This window comes from Dermacentor andersoni, chromosome 3, assembly GCF_023375885.2.
Source record: "Dermacentor andersoni chromosome 3, qqDerAnde1_hic_scaffold, whole genome shotgun sequence".
In the NCBI taxonomy this organism is placed as follows: domain Eukaryota; kingdom Metazoa; phylum Arthropoda; class Arachnida; order Ixodida; family Ixodidae; genus Dermacentor; species Dermacentor andersoni.
In genome coordinates, this window is record NC_092816.1 from 218,590,186 (window position 1) to 218,617,426 (window position 27,241).

Sequence of the window (27,241 nt, forward strand, 5' to 3'; positions counted from 1 at the left end):
CTGCAGGAGGTGGAGGACACTGGATCATCAGTTCGAAAAGACTTAGCGCATGAAGGCAAAATGATTTTGAAGACAGAACCATACACTACCTCACCAACGGCATCTAAACGTACGTTGAAAGTATATGAATGTACAAGAGCTACCACAAAAAAGTGCTGCTGACTGCTCGATTGAAGAGGGATGTTCGGTGAAGACTGAGTGGCCACCTAACGGGTCAGATGGGGACATTGCAGCCTGCGTCATCGTTGGTCGGAGTGCGGGAAGTAAGGGCTAGAACAGGCTGCCGGCCATTTCGTTGTCGGAACTATGTCGCTGCCATGCGTTGTGTATTTGGGTCTGATCAGGCAACATGCAGACGACTCATTTTCAGAACTGATGAATGCATCGCGCGAGCATTCAAGGCGTAGAAAACAGTTAATGTGCATGCCTTTGCAGAAAACGCAGGACTTCGGCAACTCCACCAGTTGAACGGGAGGACTGTTTACTCCAGTAAGCGGGCAAAATGAACTTGCACGCGTACCTAAAATACTACCCTTAGCAGGTGCCCCTCGCATCTTTTTGGTGTAGGGAAGTTGCCCATGCTTCACCGTCATATTTAGCAAAAGCATGTTAAAACTTATTTACAGAGATTACGCCTAGGCTGATTACCATGTTGGGACAGCTTTCTTTATTAACACAATCAAATAGGGGACTCTGAGTTTATTTCTTAGTTGAAGGTTGGAAGCTTGCAAAAGCTTTTACACAATACAGAAAATGAACGTTTCTGGCTTTTAAATATCATCGTCACTGAACTTAGACGTTTTTACACCTAAGTGATTGGACTCATATGGTCTATATGTAACTGCTAACACTGTGCCACCGAAACTTGACTATCCAAGCCTACTAGAGCCCATAATGGTCATACAGATATACTACTGTCACGTAGTAGTGACGGTGAATAAAGCAGCCAAAACTGGGAACGAGGAAACTAGTGTTTTATTGGGCCAACTGTGCCCTCAAAAATAGGCTACACTCAAAGAAGGGCAACAGCGGCGAACACAGTCGGTGATCGTCGAAAACCTTATCAGCGGGTAAAACGCGTCGACTTTTATACATCAGTCGTCGAATGTTCCAGAGTAATCGCTGGGACCGCCGTGTGTTCCACAAAGTTCTACACCATTCGCGTCACGTGATGCAATCAAATGACACAAGATACGGTGACAACAGGCAGCGGATAGAACCATCGATAACTTTCGAGAAGCTTCCGATGCATGCAGGTGCGTCCTGCGCTGTGCCATAATTGTTAGGCGGTGAAACTTGGTCACCCGATAAAGATAAACATGTCAATACCCCCATCCTAAATAGTATCGACCGGATGCTGCAAACAAACGAAAGTTATAAACAAAAACACCCGTAGCAAAGTAACGACAAAATAAGGAAGTTAGCGTGCGTAAAAGGGCTTAAGACGCACCACGTGAACTACTTCAGATCGTGCGCGGCGCCGCTGTGAATGCAAAATGCCGTCTGACATGACCTTATAGTCCAGTGCTCCAATGCGTCCGATGATCTTGTAGGGTACGAAATAGCGGCGTAAATATCGCTAAGTCCTTGTTGGCGTACTGGTGTCCAAACCTAAACACGGTCGCCGGGCTGGCACACGACGCAGCGTCGTTGAAGGATGTAGTGTCGTATTTCGGTCCTCTGCTGATCCTTGATCCGCAGGCGCGCGAGCTGTCGGGCTTCTTCGCTGGAGATAGCTAGCGACGTGAAGCTTCTCTTCGTCGGTGACGTGCGGCAGCACGGCGTCGAGAGCCGTCGTGGGGTTCCAGCCATAAACCAACTTGAACGGCGTGATCTGCGGTGTTTCTTGCACCGCCGTGTCGTAAGCGCAGGTTAGGTGCGGCAGGACGGCATCCCAGATCTTGTGTTCGACGTCGACGTGCATTGCTAACATGTTGGCGAGGGCCTTATTCAGGTGCTCCGTAAGACCATTCTTCTGCGGGTGGTAGGCAGTTGTCGTCCTGTGTTGGCTTGTCTGGCTGTATTGCAGAATGGATTGGGCGAGTCCGGCTGTAAAGGCCGTTCCTCTGTCGGTGATGCGGACTTCTGGGACGCCATGTCGCGGGAGGACGTTCTCGACGAAGAACTTCGCCACTTCGGCTGCATTACCTGCGGGCAGAGCTTTCGTTTCAGCGAAGCGGGTGAGGTAGTCCGTCGCCACGACGATCCACTTATTACCGGATGTGGACGTCGGAAATGGTCCCCACAAATCCATTCCGATCGGCTGAAATGGTCCGCAAGGAGGCTCGATCGGCTGTAGTAATCCTGCTGGCGTCTAGCGTAGCTGACAGTCTCGGCATGTCTTCACGTAACAGGCGACGTGGGCGGTCAGGCGCGGCCAGTAATACCTTTCCTGTATCCACGATAGCATCTGGGAGAACCCGAGGTGCCTCGCGGTCGGATCGTCATGTAGGGCGGGCAGTACTTCTGGACGCAGCTCTGACGGAACAATAAGGTAGTTGGCGTGGGCTGGTGAGAAGTTCTTCTTCACGAGTACGTTGTTTCGAAGCATGAACGAACACAATCCGCGCCTAAATGACCTAGGGACAACGTCGGTATCACCTATTAAAAACTCGACGAGGCCTTTAAGCTCCGGATTTGCTCGTTGCTGTTCAACGAAGTCTTCCGCGCTTATTATCCCAACGAAAGCGTCGTCTTCCTCGTCGTCTTGCGGCGGCGGGTCAATGGGGCCACGTGATTGGCAATCGGCATCAGAGTGCTTTGGTCACGACTTGTAGACGACAGTGATGTCATATTCTTGCTGTGTGAGGCTCCAAAGTGCTAGCCGTCCTGATGGGTCCAATTTACGTTAGCTAGCCCAAACAACGCATGACGGTCGCTGACGACTGTGAACAGCCTGCCATAGAGGATGGGTGGAATTTTGCTGTAGCCGAAATTATGGCGAGGCATCCCTTTGCAGTCGTAGAATAATTGCCTTTTGCTTTTGATAGTGACCGGCTAGCGTAAGGTATCACCCGTTCAAGTCCGTCTTTCCTCTGCACTAGGACAGCGCAGAGGCCTAGGCTACAGGCGGCAGCGTTGATTTCGATATCGGCGTCCTCGTCGAAGTGCGCAAGTACCAGCGGCGACTGCATGAGTCTTTTGAGTTTTTGAAATGCGTTGGCCTGCGGCGTTTCCCACTTGAACCTGACTTCACATTTGGTTAGATGTGTCAGCGGCTCAGCGATGTGTGAACTGTCCTTGACAAAGCGCCTGTAGTAGGCACAGATGCCAAGGATTCTACGCACTGCCTTGTTGTCGATGCGCTGTGGGAACTTTGCGACTTCAGCTGTCTTCAGCGGGTCAGGACGGGCTCCTGGTTTCCTGATGATGTCGCCTAGGAACAGAAGCTCCTCGTAGGCGATGCGGCACTTTTCCGGCTGGCGAGTGAGCCCTGCTGACTGGATGGCCTCTAGTACTGTCGCAAGCCGCCTAAGGTGGTCATCGTAATCTCCAGCAACGACGACGACGTCATCCAAGTAAACAAGACAGGTCTGCCACTTCAGTCCTGCTAAAACCGTGTCCATGACGCGCTGGAACGTCGCAGGCGCCGAGCGAACTCCGAATGGCATGACCTTGAACTCGTAGAGGCCATCTGGGGTGATGAAGGCGGTCTTACCGCGATCTCTTACGTCGACCCCTATTTGCTAGAAGCCAGACTTGAGGTCCATTGACAAGAAGTATTTAGCGTTGCAGAATCGATCCAATGCGTCGTCTATCCGTGGGAGGGGGTACACATCCTTGTTCGCGATCTTGTCCAGTCGACGATAGTCGATGCAGAAACGTAGGGTTCCGTCCTTTCCTTCACCAAGACTAGAGGAGATGCCCACGGGCTTTTGGACGGCTGAATGATGTCGTTGCGTAGCATTTCGTCGAATTGTTGCCTAATAGCTTAATGTTCTCGCGTTGAAACTCGGTAATAGCTCTGGCGGAGTGGTAGAGCACACTCTTCGGTTATCATGCGGTGCTTTGCGAGTGGTGTTTGTCGAACCCTCGATGACGTTGAAAAGCAGTCTTTGTATCTTCGGAGAAGAGATCTGAGTAATTGCTGCTTAATCACGGGGAGACTTGGATCTATGTCGATGTCTGGTTCGGGAACTATGGTCGCCGAGGAAGATGCTACAGAATACGAGAGGACAAACGCATTGCTGGTTACCACGATTTACTCGATGTAGGCGATTGTCGTGCCCTTGTTAATACGCTTGAGCTCCCGGCTGAAGTTGTTTTGCATCACTTCCGCTTTCCCTCCGTGGAGTCGAGCGAAACCTCTTGCGAGGTAAATTTCACGGTCGAGCAGTAGAAATTGGTCGCCCACGATGACGCCTTCTACGTCAGCGGGTGTTTCGGTGCCGACCGAAATAACAATGCTCGAGCGAGGCGGGATGCTCACTTGATCTTCGAGCACACTCAAGGCGCGGTGACTAGGAAGGCTCTCCGGCGGTATCGCATGATCTTCCGACAGGGTTATTGACTTCGACTTCAGGTCGATGATTGCGCCGTGTTGGTTCAGGAAGTCCATGCCAAGAATGACGTCTCGTGAACACTGTTGGAGGATAACGGAGGTGGCAGGGTAAGTCCGGTCGTGAATGGTAATTCTTGTCGTGCACATTCCAGTCGGCGTTATGAGGTGTCCTCCAGCGGTCCGAATTTGAGGGCCTTCCCATGCAGTCTTAACTTTCTTCAACTGGGCGGCGACGGGTCCACTTATGACGGAGAAACCGGCTCCTGTGTCCACTAAGGTGGTTCACTAGGGTTGAGGATTGGGCGAGTTGGTATTGCATTCTAGAACTGGTACAGCCCAATATACAAAGGAAGAAACAAGCCGAGCCGGCTAGATAAAGGAACGGAGCGCTGACTTCCAACGGGTTGATTAGCGAGTTGCACGAAATATATACCTACAAGAATGTTCATGTTCAATGTTCTTCAATCATGTTCTTTTAGCCTTTCATTAAGGCAGCGACCAGTTTTACCTATATATCTGTTCCCGCATGATAGTGGAATTAAATAAACAACTCCAACAACGCATGACTGAAAACGCTTCTTGTGCACAGTCGAACAGACAGTAGTGCGCGGATGGAACGCATTTACGACAGTACAGAGCCTGCGTAGCGTAACCGGCGCAGAAAACACTACTTCCACGTTACCCTTGCGGCCAATCTTTTTTAATCTGTGAGAGACATTATGCAAATATCTTTTATTTATTTACAGAGTACCTACATCGCCATAAAAGCATTACGTAGGGGTGAGCAAAAGATAACCAGTAATACAGAAGAGCTTTTGGATAGATATACTCACAAACAGAAGCACTACAAGAGCTGTTAGAGGACGGCATACAAGTAATGTGAAACACACAAGTTTCAAGATATATAACACATACATTTGTTTTACAAGAGCGCCGTCACAGCATAGAATAGAATAGTTCGTTATTTGACACATTTACTATTTCATTTGATAAACTGTTCCATTGTCTAATTGACTTGGGGAAAAAAGGGTAGTAAAAAGTGTTTGTTCTGCAGTTATAGGCTGAGATTTTTTTTGTTATCACAGCGAGTCAACATGTAATCTGGTTCCAGGAGATAGTTATTGCAACTAATGCCTGTCTGATTATTATATATTCGGTGCAACAGTTTAAGCCTTAACTTCTGCCTACATATATGTAGTAGATCCCATCCTTAAAATGGCCTTCATTTCGGAAACGCTAGAGTACGGGCTGTAATTATTGGAAACAAACCTTAATGCTTCGTTCTATAGTTTTTCCAGTCTAATAATGAGGTAATCTTGATAAGGATCCCATATTACACAAGCATAATCAAATATTGTTCTAACATGTAAGAAGTATAAAGTTTCTTTAACTTCGCGTGTTGTCTGTTTAAAATTTCTGCGAATAAAATGCAACATCGTACTAGCTTTTGCTATGACAGTGTCAATCTGTTTATGTCAAATGAGTGATTCGGTAAAATAAACTCCTAAATACTTATATTCCGACTCTAATTCGGTAAGCTTGCCATTGATGTTATATCGGTGCTGCAATTTGGATAATTTTCTGGAAAAACTTACGATACTGCGCTTTTTTATATTTAAATTCATGTTCCATTTTTTACACCAGATCGCTACCTTATCTAAATCTGTTTGCGACGTATCTATGTCATCTTCAATAGTAATTTCCCCGTAAATCACACAGTCATCAGCAAATAGTTTTATGGGTGATGTAATTAGTTCGACAATGTCATTTATGTAGATTAATAATAACAAGGGGCCCAGTAGGGTTCCCTGAGGAACGCCCGAAGAAACAGTTATTGGGGAAGATGCAGTGTTGTTTAGGACGACAGAGTGGGTTCTTCCGTTTAGGTAGTTTCGTATCCAACTTTGAACGTTTTCGTTTATATTTAATGCAGCATGCTTTACATCTAGGAGCTTATGGGACACAATATCGAAAGCTTCTTGAACATCAATAAAAACCGCGTCTACCTGACTATTGTTATCAATGGTTTTAGATAAGAAGTGCCGGAATTCTATTAGTTGTGTGCTGCAGGAATAACCTTTTCGGAATCCATGCTGGGAAGGTGTAAAGAAAGCGTTTGAGTCAAGGAATGCAGATATGTTACTATATAAAATATGTTCGAATATCTTGCAACATATTGACGTTAGTGAAATTGGCCTATAGTTTTCTCTGAGTTTTCTATCGCCCGATTTAAAAACGGGTGTCACGCTTGCCATTTTCCAATCTTGAGGAATGAGGCCGGGAAAGCTTATAAATGATCGTTAAATACGGAGAAATGATGCTATGACACTCTTTAAGGACCACTGAAGATATTCCATCAGGTCCAATTGCTTTTGTGTCATCTAAATGCCGTAATAAAGAATCGACGCCACTAGCATCAAATTCAATGTCTGGCATCATATCGCCTTGATTGGCGTTGTTCAAAAGCGAAGTCTCCCCAGCAGATACTAGCGAAAACACAGATTGGAAGTACTGGTTGAAGCATGCCGCCCTCTGATAGTCTGACGTCACGGTTTCGCCGTCAATAGTTAAAGATGGTATTGATATGTCTTCTTTTCGATTTTGTTTTACATATTTCCAAAAACATTTTGGGTTTTCTCTCAAGTACTTGTTTAATTTAACAAAGAAGGTATCTTTGGCAGATTTAATTGTTGCTTTCAATAGCTTATTTATCTCTTGCAAGCGCTTCTGATTTGTCAGACTGGTGTCGGCAGAAAACGTTTTTTACGTTAGTCTTGCTTTCCTTGTACCTTTACGTATTTCTACTTTAAACCAAGGTTTATTTCTCTTTGCCGCAGGTACCTGCATGGAACATGAATTTCGATTAGTTTAAGTATTTTGTCCCGAAATGCTGACCACAATCTTAACGGACAGCGTGCGTTTGACATAGATTGGAAAGTAGGAAAGAAATTTTCAAGTTCGGTCCTGATAGCAGCATAGTCTCCTCTGTCGTAGCTGTACACTTTTCCTTGCGGAATTTGTGCCATCCGTACTCGCTGTATGATAAGCTCTATGACAACTGCCCTGTGGTCACTAATACCTGGACAAAGAGTAACTTTTCATATTATGTTCGGCTCATTGCAAAGTACTAAGTCTAAAATTGCATTTTGTGGCGTAGGTTCCGGTACGTACTGCTGCAATCCATTTAATCCGAGCAGTTCTTCGAACTCTGTGTAAATACTGGAGCTATTATCAGCCACACATCCGGCATTCCAGTTGAAGTCTGGCAAATTGAAATCCCCCCCCCCTAGAAATACGCTATTAGGCAGAAGAGATAGCATCTCAGACAGCAATCCGTATGAGGCGCTGCTGCTGCGTGGGTGGCAGTATGTCCCGTACACTACATTGTTTCCGTTGGGTAACTTCACAAGGCCCCAGACAGACTCAGAATTGTCTTCAAATGAAATTTGTGTGCATGACAATGTATTTGATATCAAAGTGAATACTCCCCCGCCATGTCCATACCTATCTTTCCGATAGACAGTAAAACCAGGCGGAAAGATTTCTACATTAGGTATAGTCTTGTCTAACCACGATTCAGTGCCCTTAACAATCTCAGGTTTAACGTTGGCTACTAAAGACATGAAGTTATCGACTTTGTTCTTTATACTGCGACAATTTACAAGCAGGATAGAGAGCCGTTCAGGCTACGAGCAACATGCTGAGTTATCTTTCAGAGGAACGGAATTCAGAATGCGTCATTTGCCTCTGTCGAGTTGCGCATGCGCCTGAAGTGGAACTGGCATCCGCATATCGCTATCCCAGACAAACGTTTGCCCATTGATGATCAATTTATCATAACTCAAGCGAACACAATTTTCTTTGTGTTCTCTTTTTTCTTTCGCATAATTCCAAAGCTGACGTATTTTTTCTTGTATGGCTTGGCTGAAATCTTCAGAGATGCTGCACGAAGTGCCTTTTAGTCTATAAGCGTTTTTAAAGACATTTTCTCTAGCCTTCCACCTTGAAAAGCATGCTACTATGGGCAGGTGTTTGCATTCTCTGAAAACGCCTACGCGATGAGCCCCTTCAACCGAAATATCAAGTTTCATCACATCTTTGCATATTCCACCAATTAGTTTTTCAGACGCCTTCCGCGTCTCGTTATGCTCCCTGTCAGGCAAACCGAAAAAGACCAGATTCTGTCTACGGCTTCTATTCTCCAAGTCGTCTAGTTTAGCCATAAACTTATCGACCATTTTTTCCACCCGAGCAATATGACTTTCCACATTGTTTGTCTTCTCTAATAAGCCCGTAATTTTGGATTCTAATTCACATTGTCTTGTAATTTCCGTTACCTTCGCAAGCACAGTTTCCTGGCCTGTTTTCATTTCTAAGAGAATCCTTTCAATGTTTGTCATTTGGTCACGTTCAACTGCATTCATGGCCCCTGGATTTAGTTCTACATCCCCCGATAGGAGCAGTAAGATTTGGGAAAGCGTCAGACAGCCGTCGTAGAGAGAGAATAGTATAGCATCAAGCACAGGCTGGCATGTTCAAGACATTCAATCATTTGTCGCTTGCTAATGGGGCACGACACTCTTAAAAGCATAACGTTGTTAGAGCGATAACACTTAGTTCCATTTAGGTAACTGACCTGGTAAATGAAGAAGCGTGAGTTTGTGCCGAAACGAGCGTCGTGCCCCAGTCGCTCTAGGCTTGGCTGGTCCTTTATATGGCCAGCGCGCAGCGGAACCGGAAAGGTTCCCCGATGCGCAGATTCTATTTCGGTGCATCGGAGATTGTACACATCATCATCATCATCATCATCATCATCATCAGCCTGGTTACGCCCACTGCAGGGCAAAGGCCTCTCCCATACTTCTCCAACAACCCCAGTCATGTACTAATTGTGGCCATATCGTCCCTGCAAACTTCTTAATCTCATCCGCCCACCTAACTTTCTGCCGCCCCCTGCTACGCTTCCCTTCCCTTGGAATCCAGTCCGTAACCCTTAATGACCATTTCATTTTCTTGATTTCAACTAAGATGTCATTAACTCGCGTTTGTTCCCTCACCCAATCTGCTCTTTTCTTATCCCTTAAAGTTACACCCATCATTCTTCTTGCCATAGCTCGTTGCGTCATCCTGAATTGAAGTAGAACCGTTTTCGTAAGAAACCTGGAGGCTTGTACACGATTTCCAGCAAATAATCTTGCGGACCGCGTAAGACACGAGCAGATGATTGCAGATCAGTTGTAGCAGCACCTGGCCAAGGTTTGGTGAAGCCATGTTCCACCGTGAAGTCGACGTTCGCCACGACAGTGAAGAATCCGAGCAGCACCTGGTACATGAAGAAGCGTGAGTTCGTGCCGAAAAGAGTGCCGTGCTCCCGTATGATATAACTACCGGCCTCCTGTGGTCCCTGTTTTTTGTTGAGCTTCCGTGTCACTATCCTTCTTTAGCTGCTTTAATAGCTTTTCAGCTATGGCCGACACTAGTGGGGCCGGGTACCCGGCGCACAATAGTCGATCAACTTGACCTGCAAAGCTGCGCTGCATGGTATGATGACAGGATTTCCTGAGAGCATTTGTTAGACAAAGATTGGTTATGCTTAGCTTAACCAGCTTAGAATGGGCTGAGTTAAATGAGAAAAGAGGTTTCCCGTTTCTTGGTTCATACGTACAGCATCCATGGCCACGTGAAAGAAGTAAATTGAGGTCTAAAAATCATAAGCTGTTGTCAGTGGGCATCTCATGGGTGAACACAAGCGGATGAAAGCAGCTGTTAAAGTTTTTCACAATTTCGTCTCATGTGGGCTGGAAAGCAGAGTTTTCGCAATCTATAAAGACCAAAAAATAATCTACAAAACGGCATACTTTGACGACACTTTGTTTATCTAGCATGCTCAATAGCAGCCGCTCATGATGAGCAAGGTAGGTGTCACTCAAGACAGGGGCCACGCATGAGCCAATGCACATACCACTGTTTTGAATGTATATCCGGTCATTAAAAGATACAAAAGTGGATTTTAGGTAAAACGATAAAAGTTCAGTGAGGCTGCTGTTATGAACACCGGTGCGATTCTGGAGAGCTATTGCACCAAAGGAATCAATGGCGTCCTCAACACACTGCAACAGCTTGTCGTGCGGTAAAGAATAATGTGAATCTTTTATGTCTACTGAAAAAGCTTGTAAGCCCTTGTTATTCTCTTGGAGGAAGTTTGTCAAAGCGTCCGAGTTTCTTATTAAAATGGGGTCGTCCATACTAAGCAAGTTCAGTTTCTCTTGTAAAAAGAGTGCCACAGATTTCTGCTACGTCCCTCTTTCTGTTACGAACCCGCAAGTGGCAGTCATTTTGTGTTTTGGTCGTGATCAACATGTCAAGGCTCAATTTGTTGCACTTATCGACTGCTTTGGACAGTTTTTCGAAACCCAACGCATCGCACCGCTTTTTTGCTTCGGATTTAACTTTGGGCAACGAAATGTCAACCACGGGTTGAAAGACAGAATCAACGGCAATGGTACCTTTCGTGAGGAACAAAGAATTAGGCAAAACCGCAAATCCACCTTCTTTGTCTGAAAGCAAAAAAAGCAAGTGAGTGCTCTTTAATGTAACTCACAACGTTCCTGATTGGAAGCTTCTTCCTTGGCGGCTGGAAGCGTGCAATCACATCTACACCCTCAGCAACACACCTCTCCACTTCGACCAGGGGCGTAGCCAGGGGGGGGGCTTATGGGGCTTCAGCCCCCCCCGAAATTTTTTCGTGCTGTCTATGCACCGCCAACCAAAGCAACCCCCGGCGCCGAAAATCATTCTGGATTTTGTCTAGAATGTCTTTTTCACGCTCTAAAAGACATTTCACAGCGAAGATTGCGAACTCAGGCTGGATTTCGCGCCAAGGCCCATGTACTGGGAGTCACGTGATTAATGAGCGTCGCGATTATCGGCTCTTGTGTGCGCAATGGATGCCCAAGATTTTGAACCACCACCAGAAGGTGGAGCAGTTCGGCGCTGCCTAGACTCATCTGATCCCGCAACACAATGACGGTGACGACTTCTTGTCTGAAATTGTGATTGGGGACGAATCACGGTGCCACTACTACGAGCCTGAAACACGACGGCAAAACTTGCAGTGGAAACATTCGAATTCACCACGCCCAAAGAGAGCAAAGGCCGTCATTTCCGCCGGGAAGGTGTTGTTGACTTTTTTTTTTTCGATCGTCAGGGACCATTACTGATAGAATTTGCTAAATCTTGAGAGGCTGTCAATTGTTTCCGACATTGTGAAACGCAGGGATGGCTGCGTGTCGCAATCAAGAACAAACAACGTGGAAAATTGACGAAGGGGGTCATCTTGCTCCTCGACAATGGCCGTCCCCACGTCGCTGATATGGTTAATACAAAACTGGCAAAGTTCAAGTGGGAAACGCTGCAGCATGCGCCATACAGCTCAGACCTGTCGCCTTGCGACTTCCACATTATGGCCCAACCGAAAAAACAGCTAAAGGGAACCAGATTCGTGTCGGACGATGACGTGAAAGAGTCGGTTGCAGACTTTTTGAAGCAGCAACCCAACACGTTTTGTGAGACGGGAATCACGAGACTCGTTAGTCAATGGGACAATTGCCTAATGCTCATGGAGACTACTTTTAAATGAAGTACCACGCTTGTCGTATATTCGCATTGGCTCACTTTCATTTGGCTCGCCATCGTATATTTTGCAGAAGTCCTGCTTTTTATACATGCTCTCTGTTGCGACTATAATTTCGGTGCAATTACTCACGATACTCGACCGGTGACAGCTACTTCTGCGTAATAGACTGGAAAAATGACAACGTCATTGAGATTTTTCACTGGTCGTTGCATATGTACAAGAATGTAAACACGTGGTTCTAGAACGACAGTTTCATTAACATATTTGTCCTCAACTTGTTCATTTCATGGCCTTTACTTTTTTCATATCAGCTACATGCACTGCCTTGCTGGTTTCGAACTGATCTAGTTCTAAAGTTCGTGTGATATTTCCTTTACTTAATAAATAGACAAAAAACATGGAAGCATTGATATCAATTATTTCGGGCTTAATTTTTGGCACATGGCACATACGAGTATATTCTTTTATGAAAAAATACATATTTTACTTTTTTTGACATTGCGTAGCGTTTAAGAATTCGTTTGCAGCATCTTTGCAGTGGCAGTACAGTTATTCAGGTATTTGATCCCTTGACAAATTGTTTAAGAGGAAGCTTTAGCTCGGGCCCAACTCCGACGCGGCCTATTCAAATAAACGAAAAAAGCAGAAACACTTTTCTGAGACCTGGATCGCTTTTAATTAAATTTGTTGCATTTGAGAAAGTTAAACACTAGTGTCTCTTGGAAGCGGAATTTCGATTTAGGGCCTGAATCTTGTTTAAAATAGGTTGAAAAAATCAAAAGTTCGAAAAAAAAATAGCAGCACGACGTTTACAAACTAATAGCTCTGCATCAAGAACAGATATCGCGGCTCTGTAAACGGCATATATTATAACAGTCAAAGCGGACAAATTTGGTATGTCAATTTGTATGTTAGATGAATTGGTTAAGTGGTGTACAAGTGTTCTGCAAAAGCCGCATTTCCATATTACTTATCTTTTTTGACATTCAAGTGTAACAAATCAATTTTGTCTGCTGTAGATGTACTATTAGGTGCTATTCACAGAATTGTGATATCATTTTTCATTGTTGAGTTAGAGTTTTAAACTTGATAGTTTCGTTTGCGAAAAATGTGCGATTTTGGCCAATTTTCAATAAAGAATTGACAACCTAAATGAAAGACTCGAAACCAGCCGTATCTAGAATTTTAGTTTTTGTTTTAAATGCAACAAACCTCGTCCAATTTGGTGCAGTGGTTGCCGCGAAAAAGGAATTCCCCTTTTAAATGTATTTAGATATGAGCACCCGAGCTGTTCCTCTTAAGAGGAAGCTTTAGCTCGAACCCAACTCCGACGCGGCCTATTCAAATACATGAAAAACGCAAAAACATTTTTCTGAGATAACCCCTGGACAGATTTTAATCAAATTTGTTGCATTTGAGAGAGAAAGTTAATTTCTAGCGACTGTTGGAAGCGGAATTTCGAGTTAGGGCCTGAATTTTGTGAAAAGATTTTCACATATACGACCGTTTGAAAAAAATAGAAGCAATAAGTTTACAAATTCATAGCTCTGCATCAAGAACCGATATCGCGGTTCTGTAAACGGCATCCATGAGATCATTCATACGGACAAATTCGCTTTGTCTTTTTGCATCTTACGTAAATTTGTTACGTTGGGTACAAGGGTTCTGCAAAAGCTGCATTGCCATATTATTAAGTTCTTTTACATTCATGTGTAACATATCAATTTTGCCCGCTTTAGATGTACTATTAGATGAAATTTACAGAATTATATTACCCCTTTTCGTTGTTGAGTTAGAGAGTTGTAAACTTGATAGTTTCGTTTTTTGAAAATTTTCAATTTTGCCAATTTTTAATAAAAGATTAACAACCTAATTCAAAAATTACAAACGAACAATCACTAGATGTTGAGTTTTTCTTTTAAATGCGACAAACCTCGTCAAATTTGGTGCAGTGGTTGCCGAGAAAAACGAATTTTCCTTTTATACGGAGGAGGCCGAGCTACAACTCGAGCCCCCCCCGAACGAAATTTCTGGCTACGCCACTGACTTCGACCTCGGGAGCCTCTCGGGCTACTTGCCTGGCGTAGGTGATCAGCTCGTGCGCCGAATCGGCAGGTTCTGTGCCAAACTTGGGCCCAAGGCTCTAGAGGCCACTGACCACAAGAAGCCGATAGTCATACCATATTTGCATAGCGTCTCTCACAGATTAAAAAATATTGGCCGCAAGGGTAACGTGGAAGTAGTGTTTTCTGCGCCGGTTACGCTACGCAGGCTCTGTACTGTCGTAAATGCGTTCCATCCGAGCACTACTCTCTGTTCGACTGTGGACAAGAAGCGTTTTCAGTCATGCGTTGTTGGAGTTGTGTATTCGATTCCACTATCATGCGGGAAGAGATATATAGTTCAAACTGGTCGCTGCCTTAATGAAAGGCTAAAAGAACATGATTACAATGTGCACCGGGCTATACAGGGACACTTAGGAATTCACAGTCGCGACTGTGTATGCAAATCGAGTTTTTATCGGTGTGAAGTGCTAAAAAAGTACCGATCACAACTTACGCGGGAGATCATTGAAGCTGATTTCATATCTAGGGCTGGCAGCACGTACGTTAGCGCGCCTTCTTCGTGCCTGTCTCCACAGGAAGCAAGATTTATTGATCAATGTAACGTTGCATGACGAAATTGCGCGTTCTGTGACCCATGATGGTGTAGCGTTCTATCGGTGTTACGTTTTGTGAAGTGTTGCGATAACTTGTCCTGATGCTTTCTTGTAGATATATATTTCGTGCAACTCGCTAGTCAACCAGTTGGAAGTCAGCGCTCTGTTCCTTTATCTGGCCGGCTTGGCTTGTTTCTTCCTTTGTAAGTTGCGCTGTACCAGTTCTAGAACATTAAGGTGGCGACTGCGTGGCCGTCGAGAAGCTCGTCGAGTTCAGGTGGTTCTTTGTCTTGAGTTACAATTAGGTCTTGGCGTCGGATCACGACTGTGTCGCGTTGACCTGTGGCTGGTACGTGGCGTCGTCACGTCGTCTTTTGTCGTCGTGTTCTTTGCTTCTAGAATTGGCGGCGTCTCGTTAGTATATCGTTTAGACAGAATTTTCGGCGTCTTCATCGGTGGCGGAGGATTTTCGTCAGTTCAATGAACAGCAAGCGCAGCTCAATCGGTTGATGCTTTCAGTTTTCCTGATATGGGCTCGCCGAGCGGCCCCGGGCTGGGCTAGTGTATGGACGGCACTGCGGTGACAGGTAGTGGCCTAGTGATGGCGAACGGGAAGGTCGTCTAGGGCTCCACTGAGTAGCGACGATGTAGTCAGCGATATCGTGAGGGCGTTCACTTTGCTGTGGGCGCGGAGCTGTGACAGCGGAGCCTCCAAGTCCCATCTCCCGGTACGGACATCGTCGCTAGACGTGATCCGCTTCTCCGCAGTGGTAGCAGAGTGGGAGGTGCTCAAGACCGCGCCAAATGTCCGTTTTCCTAAGCTGGCTGTGCTGGTCGACGGGTGGGCGAGCTGGCGGCGGCGGCGCATGGCGGGACTGCGTCGTTACAGCGCCCTGGCGCAGGCGCGGAGAGGGGACGTGACGGGGGGCCACGGCGGAGTACGTCATCGCTTCCGACTAAGGCTGCGGCGATTGAGGTACTCCGAATGATTGTTGGAGCTCCTCTCGCACGATGTCGACAACCGAAGCCACTTGAGGCTGTGATGAAGGGAACAGCCTCTGTTGCTCCTTCCGCACGACCTCTCTGATAGTCTCGCGCAGGTCGTCGGTGGCCAGTGACTAAACTCCGGCGTATTTTCTTGAGTTCGTGCGGCGGTTGAATTGCCGGTTCCGCATTTCCAGTGTCTTCTCGATGCCGGTGGCCTAGCGAAGAAACTCGTCGATGGTCTTCGGTGGGCTTCGTACCATTCCGGCGAAAAGTTCCTCCTTCACATCGCGCATGCGTACGCGGTCTTTCTTCTCCCCGGACATTTCCGGGTCGGCATGGCGGACTAGGCGGCTCATTTCTTCTGTAATGGTGGCAAAATTCTCGTTTGGTTGCTTCACTCGGGCTTGCAACAGAACTTCGGCCCTTTCTTTCCGGACAACGCTTGCGAAGGTGCTCAGGAACTTACTGCGGAACAAGTCCCATGTTGTAAGGGTGGACTCCCGATTATCGCAGCATGTCCTCGCGGCATTTTCCAAGGAGAAGTTTACATGGCGCAGTTTATCCTCAGAGGTCCAGTTGTTGAAGGCTGAAAGCCTTTCAAAAGTCTCGAGCCAGGTTTCTGGATCGTCCGCCAAAGCTCCACGGAAGGTAGGTACCTCCCTGCGTTGCTGATGCACGATGGGGGATGCTGAAACTGCCATTGTTGTTGACTTGGGCATGTTCTTTCTGGTCGGCTCTGGTCGAACACCACGCTCCGGAGCCACGTCCTATAATATGCGCCTTGCTCAATGGTCCGGGGCGACGCTGGTGGTCTCCTCGGGCTTCGATCGCGGCTTTGAGGGGGCGTTCGGTACTTGGACGCACTAGCACCTCTACGAGATGTCACGTAGGAGTGACGGTGAAGAAAGCAGCCACAACTGGGATGAGGAAACTAGCTTTTTATTCGGCAAACTTGTGCCCTCAAAGACAGGCTACACTCAAAGAACGGCGACAGCGGCGAACACAGTCAGCGATCGTCAAAAATCTGATCAGCGGTCAAATGCGTCGGTTTTAAACATGAGTCATCGAATGTTCCAGAGTAATCGCTGTGACTCACGTGTCTTCCACAAAGTTCAACACCATTCGCGTCACGCGATGAAATCAGATTACGTAAGATTCGGTGCCAACAGACAGTGGATAGAACCACCGATAACTTTCGAGTAACTTCCGATACATGCAGCTGTGTCCTGCACTGTGCGATGACATTTGTTAGGCGGTGAAACGTGGTCACCCGATAAAGATAAACAGCTACACGTGTCACGATATACAAGGAGGCGACTGCGTGGGCCTGTACTGTAGCAATTCAGAGCACCTAATACCGGCAGTGACATTTCCGCGCTTACTGTCGAAAAGAACAAAACCAGAGCACTGGAGTTGAAGCAAAGTAAGAAATAATGCGCGTCGTAAGCATCTACCCGAATGGGCGTGTTGCTAGGTACTTAACGCACCGAAATTTTCATTGGTTGTTAAAGTGTGGCATTCTATTAGCTTAGGCTTCTGTCAAACCATAGAGTTTCATAAAATTACAAGATGGAACTGCTGCAGTAGTGTCTACAGGAGTTACAAGGCAGGGCAGTTAAGCCAGCATGGCCATGATAGATAATACATAGACTTGCCTAAACGTCCTCCTTCTGACTTTAAACGGGTCCGTTACTTCGCAATGTGATCTTTATTAGAAAAGTACTGCGTTATAAATAATTAAATACACATCATTCAAAATTTCTGACGACAGCATTCAAACGCGTGATCTCCAGTACAGAAGCCCGATGTGCAAACCATTGCGCATGGTTTGGACAAACGGAAAAACTGCAATTACCAGCGATTATGCGTGTTTGCAGTCTTGTCACCTTCTGCATTGAAAAATGTATAACTGCCTATGAAATTCAGCCAAATGTAGAGCCAGATAAAGCGTAATAAACGAAGTCACAAGAGAGAGAGAGAGAGAGAGAGAGAGATAGAAAGAGAGAAAAAAATTACAAATGAAAGGCGGGTAGGTTAACCAGGACTGAGCCCGGTTGGTTACCGTACGGTGAGGGAGTGGAACAAAGGAGGGAAATATTAAAAGAAGACAAAGTCCACTGCGAATATCGCCGACGTGGTAACACTTTTCTGCTTTGTATCATTGAGGTCACTCAGTCCGAATAACAACAGTCGCTCTATCTCATAGCTTTCAAAAATCTCAGCAGCGCTCTTGTGGCTTTTTGCAGCTGCGATATGCGAGGCCATGGTCCCAAGATCTTGTTCAAGGTGAACGGTTTTCTATATAACCAATTTGGAGCTGTGCAGAGGCCATGTCTCATTTTCAAGAGATGGACAGGAGCGCAGTAGATGTTCTTAGTCTCCTCGATACGGTAGGCATTGCGCTCGGCGTTATCAGCCATTCCAAACGAAGCCACAAGAACGTCTGAAGCTCCAAGTACGAAGACGAGACAAATCCATGTTGTACCTATCATTCCCATGGTGGCTGAACAATCAAAACACCAGAGTTCCCTCTTTTAAATGAGAAAACTCTGTATCAAACAGCCAGTGCTAGAAGTGTTTCATTTTCTCTTGTTCGAACTCATCTATTCCTGCGATATATGAACGAACGCTGATCACATTACAAAGAAAGTACAAATCACGAAAAGAAGATTTAGCCAGCGGTTTGCGTTGCGACAAATTCACTTCGAGTTTGTTTACACCTTATTTGTAGCATAGCTATTTGGTTGATAGAAAACGTCTTGCTCGTCCACTGTTAGTCATTCACAATATGAAATTAGGCAGTACGACTCCATCTGTAGGAAACAATTTCAGTGTAGCGTACTGAACAGCTGCTTTGCATCGGCCGAACAAGATCACATTTGTCTGCTCGAAAAGCGCATGATATGTACGTGCTTTGTACTTGTAAAGTTAAACAAGAAACCAAATGTCGCTGGCGCGCAGGTGCATGGTTAGAGTAAGAAATTTTTTTTTCTCTTTTGATTGAAAGTGAAAGACGCAAAGAACAGCAGAGATAAAGGCAAGGAAACGAAATAAAAGTTAGGGAACGTCGTGAACGTCCATGAAAAAAAATTAAATTATGGGGTTTTACGTGCCAAAACCCCTTTTTGATTATGAGGCACGCCGTAGTGGAGGACTCCGGAAATTTGGACCACCTGGGGTTCTTTAACGTGCACCTAAAACAAAGTGCACGGGTGTTTTCGCATTTCGCCCCCATCGAAAGGCGGCCGCCATGGCCGGGATTCGATCCAGCGACCTTGTGCTCAGCAGCCTAACACCATAGCCACTGAGGAACCACGGCGGGTAACGTCCATGAGAATTACAGTATCTCCAACAGGCCTCTCAAGCGTAAATAAGTGAAGACCGCCTTCACTTCGCTGTGGTGTGACTGTATTTGGTTGGTGATCCAGAACTGTCTGCTCTGAAAGCGGCCGGTCGTCAAGACGCGCCAGCGCGGTCGCGAGTGACTGCTTCAGTGCGTTGTATCGGGGACAACGATGACAATGAACGTGTTCGATAGTTTCCTCGTCGACGAAGTGGTCAGACGCTACAATATCCTCCCATCCGATGCCGAAGGTAAGCGGCTCCGTAAATGCGAAGCCAAGCCACAATCGGCAAGGTACCATTGTCTCGGGTAGGGATAACCCAGGTGGATGATGAAGTTGCAGACAGGGGTCCAGTAGTTTTAGACGTGTGTTCTCGGAACTACGTGTATTCCAGAACGATTGTAAGGCATCATGTGCAATCATTCGAAGTTTCGCTGCTGTATCTGTTCTTGACAGCGGTATTGATTCCTGCTCGCCGCCTTCATGAGCAGATCGAACAGCTTCATCGGCATGTTCATTGCCCATTCTGCCACAGTGGCTAGGGAGCCACTGAAATTTCACGTCGTGTGTTTGCTTCGCGAGGCTCTCGGATGAAGAAGCCCTCGGATTCCTAGCACTAGGAAGGAAGGGAGGAAAGCAAGAAGTGACAGGTAGAGAGGCTAACCAGATTAAGTGTTCGGTTGGCTTCTCTCCACACAGGAATGGGGTAAGAGGCAGAACAGATAAGAAAACAAGAGACGATAAAAGCACAGGAAAGCATTGGCTGGCACATTCTATAGTTTTTCAATGAGTCCTGTTTTCTTTAAAAAGCACACTAGCGCATTTAAAGCAGTTAGTGCCGACGTCATCTGGAACCAGGGTCCAAGAATTCTTCCTTCTGTAAGCGGACGGTTGTCAATCTTGTCGAGCATGGTGCTTAGGACTTGTCTTTTTGCACTGAAACGACGACGATCACACAGAAGGTGCGCTATCGTATATTTTGACCTGCAAACCACAATCTGGGCTTGTGGCCATTCCGAGGAGGTATAAGTAGGCATTGATAAAAGATACTCCAAGCCATAGGCCACAGATGAGAGTTATCTACCGTCGTGGTAAGCCATGTGGAACGTGGAGCTTCGGATCCGAGATCCAGGGAACAAAGGCGCTGGTTTTTAAAGTCTGCCGAATTCCACTCTGCCAAGGTAAGCTCGCGAGCAAGCGCACGGAGCTTTCCCGCTGCGGCTGTTCTTGACAGCAGGATAGCAACGTAATCGGCGCTGTTATGTGAAGATAGAGCGGCTGTGTCTGCTTTCTGGTTTCCAAGGATGCCACAGTGACTTGACTACCATTGAAATACGATCTCATGTCCTGTCTCAACTGTCCGATGGTAAATTTTCCGTGTGTTGGTGACAAGTCGCTCGGGGGGTCGGCGGCGTAATGCAGAGAGCAAACTCTGGAGGCGGGCCTTAGAATCACAGAAGATAGACCATTTCTGGGGCATTTCCTCACGGATCAATTGAATTGCTACGTGCAGAGCTGCAAGTTCCAAAGCCGTCATTGATGTCAAGTGCTATGTTCTGAACTTTGTCACTGTATATTTTACTGGGACAAATACTGCAGCTGCTGAACTGGTGTGCATGACCGACCCATTGGTGTAAACATATAAGTGGTGGCTATTGACCTCATGTAATAGCAGTAATGCTGCTTGATTCAATGCTGTTGACGGCACTTTTGCCTTCTTCTTGAGTAGTCACGAGACGGCTGAAACTCGTATGCGGCCTAGTTGTTGGCAGGCAAGCAAGATGGTGAAATGGTGCCCTTGCCCCATGTCGAATGTGCACTCTTATAGCGTCGACTGTAATGCATGTTGTTATAGGGGGGTCACACGCTATGGGCGATTGTGGCTGCTGTGAATGCACACTCAGGGAGGCCGAGGAACGTCCGTAGAACTGGGGCTTTTATTCTCATGAGTGTTCGAAGATGTTTTACTGATGCTTCCCAGCAAGGGCAGGCTGTATCTTGGGAAGCCCAAAAATAATGCGTGGACCAGCATCGATTGCACAAATGCGCCCCAAATATTCCGGTTACAAATTTGAATATATGGACTATTGCAGTCAACCTCTTTTTCACATGTGAAATATTTTATAGCACTACTTGTTCGTAGGGTCCACAGCCTGAGGCGAAAAGCATGCAATTTAGAGCTACCTTGGAGTCACTGAAAATGCTCCAGTTTTTTAGTTGGTTTCTCTTGATTTATGCCAAGTGCGCTACAAAGAGCAGGAAGCTCCGCGTCTGTTGATGTTGTCTTGAGCTTCAAGGCCGTGACTTTCGCAGGAAAAATCGCTGAGCTTGTAGAACCGTCCGCGGTGGTGGACCCATCAATGTATAGATAGGTATGATCGTTGTATTGTTCGTCTAGGAAGAGCAGCGAATGTTGCTTGAGAGCTGATGATGAGAGTTGTGCCTCCGTTCGAATTGCTGATACTGTCAATCGAATTTCTGGCTGAGCCAAGCTCCAAGGGAGATGAAAAGCTCTCACTGAAGCTGCGTAATTTGATGGCAAGTGTACTTGATAACGCAGTATCGTCCGACGAAAAGGCGGTGTGGTCGGTCTTCTGGCAGCGAAACTAGATAGTGGAAAGTGGCGCGAGCAAGGTGCTTGACGTGTGCTGTGACGTGCAGCACTTCCAAACAATGTGAATCTCGGCTGGGTAATCATGTGCAATCGCAATGGTTTTTGATCTTGGTGTACATCGTGGCAGCCCTAGGTGAACCCAAAGCACCTGGGCCTGAGCACTCTTGAGAATACGCATGTTATTTCTGCAGGTATTAGTGAGCACTGCCAAGTTGTACCACAGATACCCGAGAAACAGCGTTCGATACAGTTGCATCATCAAGTGTACTGAAGTACTCCAGGGTTTTCCTCCAAGAAACTTGAAAAGATGAAAAATGGCTGTCAGTCGCTTCTTTGTTAGGCCACATGGTGACTCCAACAGGGGTCATGGTCGATAATTATCCCTGAAAACCTGCGCCTTCTTGCAGAATGGATATTTTGCCCATCGATGTATATGGTGTACGAAGTCATTGGCCTTCCGGCTAAACGCCACTAATGCACATTTTTCTGGAGAAGTCCTGATGCCTTGCTCCCTAAGGTGCGTCGTTATCAATGTTGCAAATTTTGGCAGCCTTGCATGCTCTTGTGGACGTGCCGCACCAGATGCCCAGACGCAGATGTCATCGGCATAGATTGGCAACTTCACCGTATTTGGTAAGCAATCTGTCATGTCATTGAGCACAAGGTTGAAAAGCGTTGGGCTCAACACAACACCCTGCGGTATTCCATGGTGTGTATAGTGTTGGGAAGTTGGGCCGCCTTCGGTATTCACCAATAGAGACCGAATATCTAAATAATTGAGTGCCCAACGATACAGTCGACTGCCGAGGCCAACAACTCTAGAGCCTCTAATATAGCCTCATGAAGAACATTGTCATATGCTCCTTTGATGCCGAGGAATATGGCGACAGATAATCGCTTACGCGCCTTTTGATGCTGGACGCACGTAACCAAATCGATGACGTTGTCAACAGAGCATTGGTGACATCGAACGCCAGTCACGGCGTCTGAGTAAACTTCATAGTGTTCGAAGTACCACTCAAGTCTGGCGAGGATTTTTCGTTCCATCAATCTCCCAATGCGACTAGCCAGCGCCATTGGGTGGTTTGAAATAACCTCCAGAGGAGACTTCTCAGGTTTAAAGAGTGGTACCAGGAGACTGGTCTTCCATTTTTGAGGGACAGTTTCTTCCCGCCAGGACCCGTTGAAAATCGGCAGAAATGCACGTCGCCCCTGTTCACCGCGGCGGCACATTTGCGGCCATCTGGGCCAGGCGAAGCGCTGCGTCGAGCTATCGAGTGGTGTACGGGAGATCCACGAATGAATTCCGCGTGCCTGGAACGTAGTGAAAGTAAGAGAACTTGTGCACGTTGACCGGCCTGCAATCATAGCACAGAAATATTCCGCTACATTGATGTCTTGGCGTTGGAAGAGCGCTACGGCCTTGAATGGGAAACATTGTTCCGGGACAGAACATAGGCGTCTCACTGTTCTTCATATTTGAGGCAGTGGTTTAGGGCGTCAAGGGACTCAATGCTTTGTCCATCGCTCGGATTCCAGTTTACCTATGCAACGTTGCATCTTATTTTGAGTGGGCCATGCTGTCCTTTGATTGTGAATGGACTTTATGCGTCGCTTTTGACGATTCGCGCGATGTCACTCCAAATCCTCGCCAAATTGCGAGTACTTCAGTGAGCATGTGAGCATGCACATAGCATTCTGCGCTACTTATTTAATAGCTTCTTGCAGCCCAGAGGACAGTCTTTTCTCACAAGCGCCCTCCGGTAGTTTTTTGAACACAGTCAAGCATATTCTTCGTAGCGTGTAAGCTGGATGAGTGCTAGACATTCGGTCGATCTTAACCATGTAATGCGGATGTAATCGCCACCATGTGTATCAATGTCCAAAAGCCACTTTACTCGTTTTGCAAAGTGGCGTGATACAAAGGTCAAGTCCTGGAAGCTGCTTTACACTGTCCCCCGTAGGAATTTAGGAGTAGCGTAATTCAACAGCAAGAGGCCATGATTGGAGGCAAATGAAGCGAGTCTTCGTCCCACCGCGTTAATCTTTGCGCTTCCCCATATGGCTTGACGGGCGTTAAAGTCCACTGTGATAATCCCGGTACCAGGATACTGACACGTGTACTTATTAATGACAGCAGACTGGTGGGCAAGTTGGTACTGCATAACTTGAAGCAAAGAGAAAAAAACACGAGGACAAGAGAAATTTGTATGTTGCCCATCTGTGTCGCTATCAAAAACGAAATCATGTTTCTATCTTGGTAGCGGCCTGTATTGGATGATTGTGCAGGAAAGAAATCTATGTTGCGATATTGGCCTGTTGTACGATGATATATATGTGGTAACTATGTGCAATAAAAATTCAATTTTTAGTAGCGTTGTGCCTTGGTTTCCTTCTCTTGTCCTCGTGTGTCCTTCTCTTGTCCTTGTCCGCATGTATCTGAAGTTTCAGGAACATTATCGATGATTCTATTCATTGTCTGTTGTCACTGAAGCTTGTGTCATCTGACTGTATGAGTGATGCCAATTGTGTAGTGCTTCCTGGAAAACACGCGGGCACCAGCGATTACTTTGATACCTTTGATAACTCATGTATAAAAGTCGACGCGCTGGACCCGCAGGTCAGATTTTCAACGGTCGCCGACTGTTTTCTCCGCTATAGTTGTTTGAGTGTAACTTGCTTTTGAGGGTGTAGGTTCACCGAATAAAACACCAGTTTCGTCATTCACAGTTTTGCTGCTTTCTTCAACATCCCTACTATGTCTCAATACGCTTTTATTATGTCTTCTTGTCTTTTGATGTCACGCAGGCTTGATGGAGGTACGTAAGCACCTATCAATGTAAAGGTATCCTTTCTATTTTTGATGGTTAGCCGGACACACTGATTGTTGTCATGAGGTTGCACATGTTGTGCGACGTAAGTAAGCTCACGACGGATCAAGACGACGACGTTGCTACTGTCGTTGTTGCTTGAGGACGTAATTGACTCGTAGCTGGATGATGTGACTACATCAGATAATTTTGAATCGCAGATAACGATGATTCGAAATCGATTAACATGAACAAACTAGCGAAAATCTGCAATGCGATATCTTACAATTATGGCGTTCCAGTGAATAATCGGTGCATCTCTGACCTTAAGGATTGATTGGCCATTGTTAGCGATGATTCACTCGAGGGTTGCTAGGGCGAGGCTCAGCGAGTCCAGCACTTGTAGTCCCCTTCGAGCAGATGGAGTTTCGACGCTGACCAACACTACTCCAGTGATATTGAATAAGGACTGCAGCATCGGAATCATTTGGCGGTCGATTGTTGGCACATCATCGACTGAAGTTTGCTACAATGTAGGTATCAATCATGTACGCTCCTTGGAAGGGTGGATGTCCGGGAGCGCCAGCCAGTCTCTTACAAGGGAAGGCTTTTTGAGGCCTCGTTGGCATATCGGGTGTGCTTGTACTTGAAGCTCATCTTTTTAACACGACCTATGCATGAATTGAACGTCGCGTTCTACGCTTCCATCACTAACGGAGCTGAGCTGTTCCTAACCATTTGTTTCAGGATAGCGAATTATTTTTAATACATGGGAAGTCTTTAAATATGGCTTCATGAAACCCGTCACAGTTTCAGCACCTAATATTTGTTGCGCGACACACGTCTGCAGTGTGCGAGTCCATGCAATGTGGGCACACTAGATTTTGCACAGGCACTCCTCAGATGTACAATCCTGCAACACTTGTGAACTGAAAGCGGCTTGGGGAGAAACGGTCGAACGACGTGTCGGAAATGATTGACTTTGACATGCGAAAAGATACACTCTACCTTGAACACTATCTTCACGCAGTATCTGTGCCCAAGGCGGCATACGTGCGCTATGATCACTCCTTCACATGCCAGCTTAATCAGAATGGGCAGGTTCGAGTTCGTAATTGCCAGATCGATATTGTAGATTACGCAGTGCGTACAGGTTCCTTCCATTGGTATAACCGGTCGCACTTTGATATTCCTCAATTATGTTATCTGTCAAAGCTTGTGTAGCACATTTGCTCGGTTCATGTCAATAGCCAAGACACTATTGTGCGTGTTTCGTCGGACCTCCTTAATTTAGTTTGGTGCTATTTCCTCACGGAAAATGGAGAGAGCTTGCCTGGGTAATTCCCGATGGCTGATGGAAGAGTCCACAGGTATGAAGAGGATGGTGTCGTGCCAGCGCTCGTGTGCCCTGCAGGGTTGCCGTACTCCCAGGTGATGACGTCTTCATAAGCCTCCTTTTGGCCTTTTGGCTACTCACCGACCCAAAGCTGTTATCCGACGAGCAATTGCCTAAGCCTGAGTAAACCTCAGTGTCTGCTGTTGTTGGACCAAGTGACTCGCTCCCTTGAAGAACTTGTCAAAGTAGACCTCTGGCCTGCCGGGCTGGCAAGCTCCACGTCCTTGGCCGCGAGAGCGGGAGCTTAAGTGGAGTTTTCCCTGCTGGTGGATCAGGTGGCACGCGTCGATAAAGAGTTGGCTGTAATAGTCCTCTGGTCATTGCAAACAACAGCACTAAAGAAATGTTAAATTGTAGAAAGAATACACCACACGTGGCTAATAAATTCAATATAATCATGTTTTCAAACACAGAGAATTCCATGACGCTATAGGCTAAATATATTGGCGTTGTCTGGCGTGTGTGCGCTACATAAACGTTACTTGTCCATGATTAAGTTGTTAGAAGTGAACGTTGTAGAATAACTGGGGATACTCAACCGTAGCAAACATCTATGAAATGCGACGTATTCACGATTTGTAGGGAATGGTTGTATCTATAACTTAACTTGTGTAGCGAATGGTTATGAAGTGACTATGCGTTGTACTGTTTACATTGAATCAGACGATGTTTCTGGTGACCAGATATGAGATTAAAAGGAAACTAAAAGTCACTATCGCCTACCCAGTGACACATACCTAGTCGCCTCTGTGGCTGATAATTTTAGAGTGCTCTATCGCCGGCATCGGCCCACGAGGACGGTAAGATTGGCTACACTATAACTGAAATATGCTCGCGAAAACGACGAGATAGGCTGCACTGCCACTGAGATCGGCGCATCAGGCAGCGAGATATCCCACCCTTTCCGCAAAAGTTAGGCTGCACACGAGGAAGTATGGCTCACATTGAAACTATCTCCTGAATTCTCTTGATCCCTATTAAATGTTTATAAGAAACACTTCTTCCTGAAGTCCATCTGTGAGCTCATAACGCACAGAAATAACCACTCGCGTGGTTTGTGTAAAGTAAATCATTCAACCACTGAAACCACCACCTAAAGGTTTCAGCGGAGAAAGCAGATAAAGACGGGATGGGGGTGAGGGTGAATAAGACAAGCAGGATACGTCTACACATGGGGACTCTGATGCATGACAGGCTTTCGTTGCAGTGAATTTTCTAGGGGCTCAAATAGCGTCCCACAAGGCCGCTGCGTACGCCAACAGGTTGCTTTGCCTTGGTCATGATCTGGCGATCT

The 27,241-nt window shown here is 46.3% G+C and overlaps 1 protein-coding gene across 2 annotated transcripts in view; it reads left to right on the forward strand.

Annotated features, from left to right (window-relative positions):
- Positions 1-27,241, forward strand: part of LOC126524302 (uncharacterized) — a 95,083-nt gene that overhangs the window by 57,654 nt on the left and 10,188 nt on the right. The gene's annotated exons all lie outside the window — the stretch shown is intronic.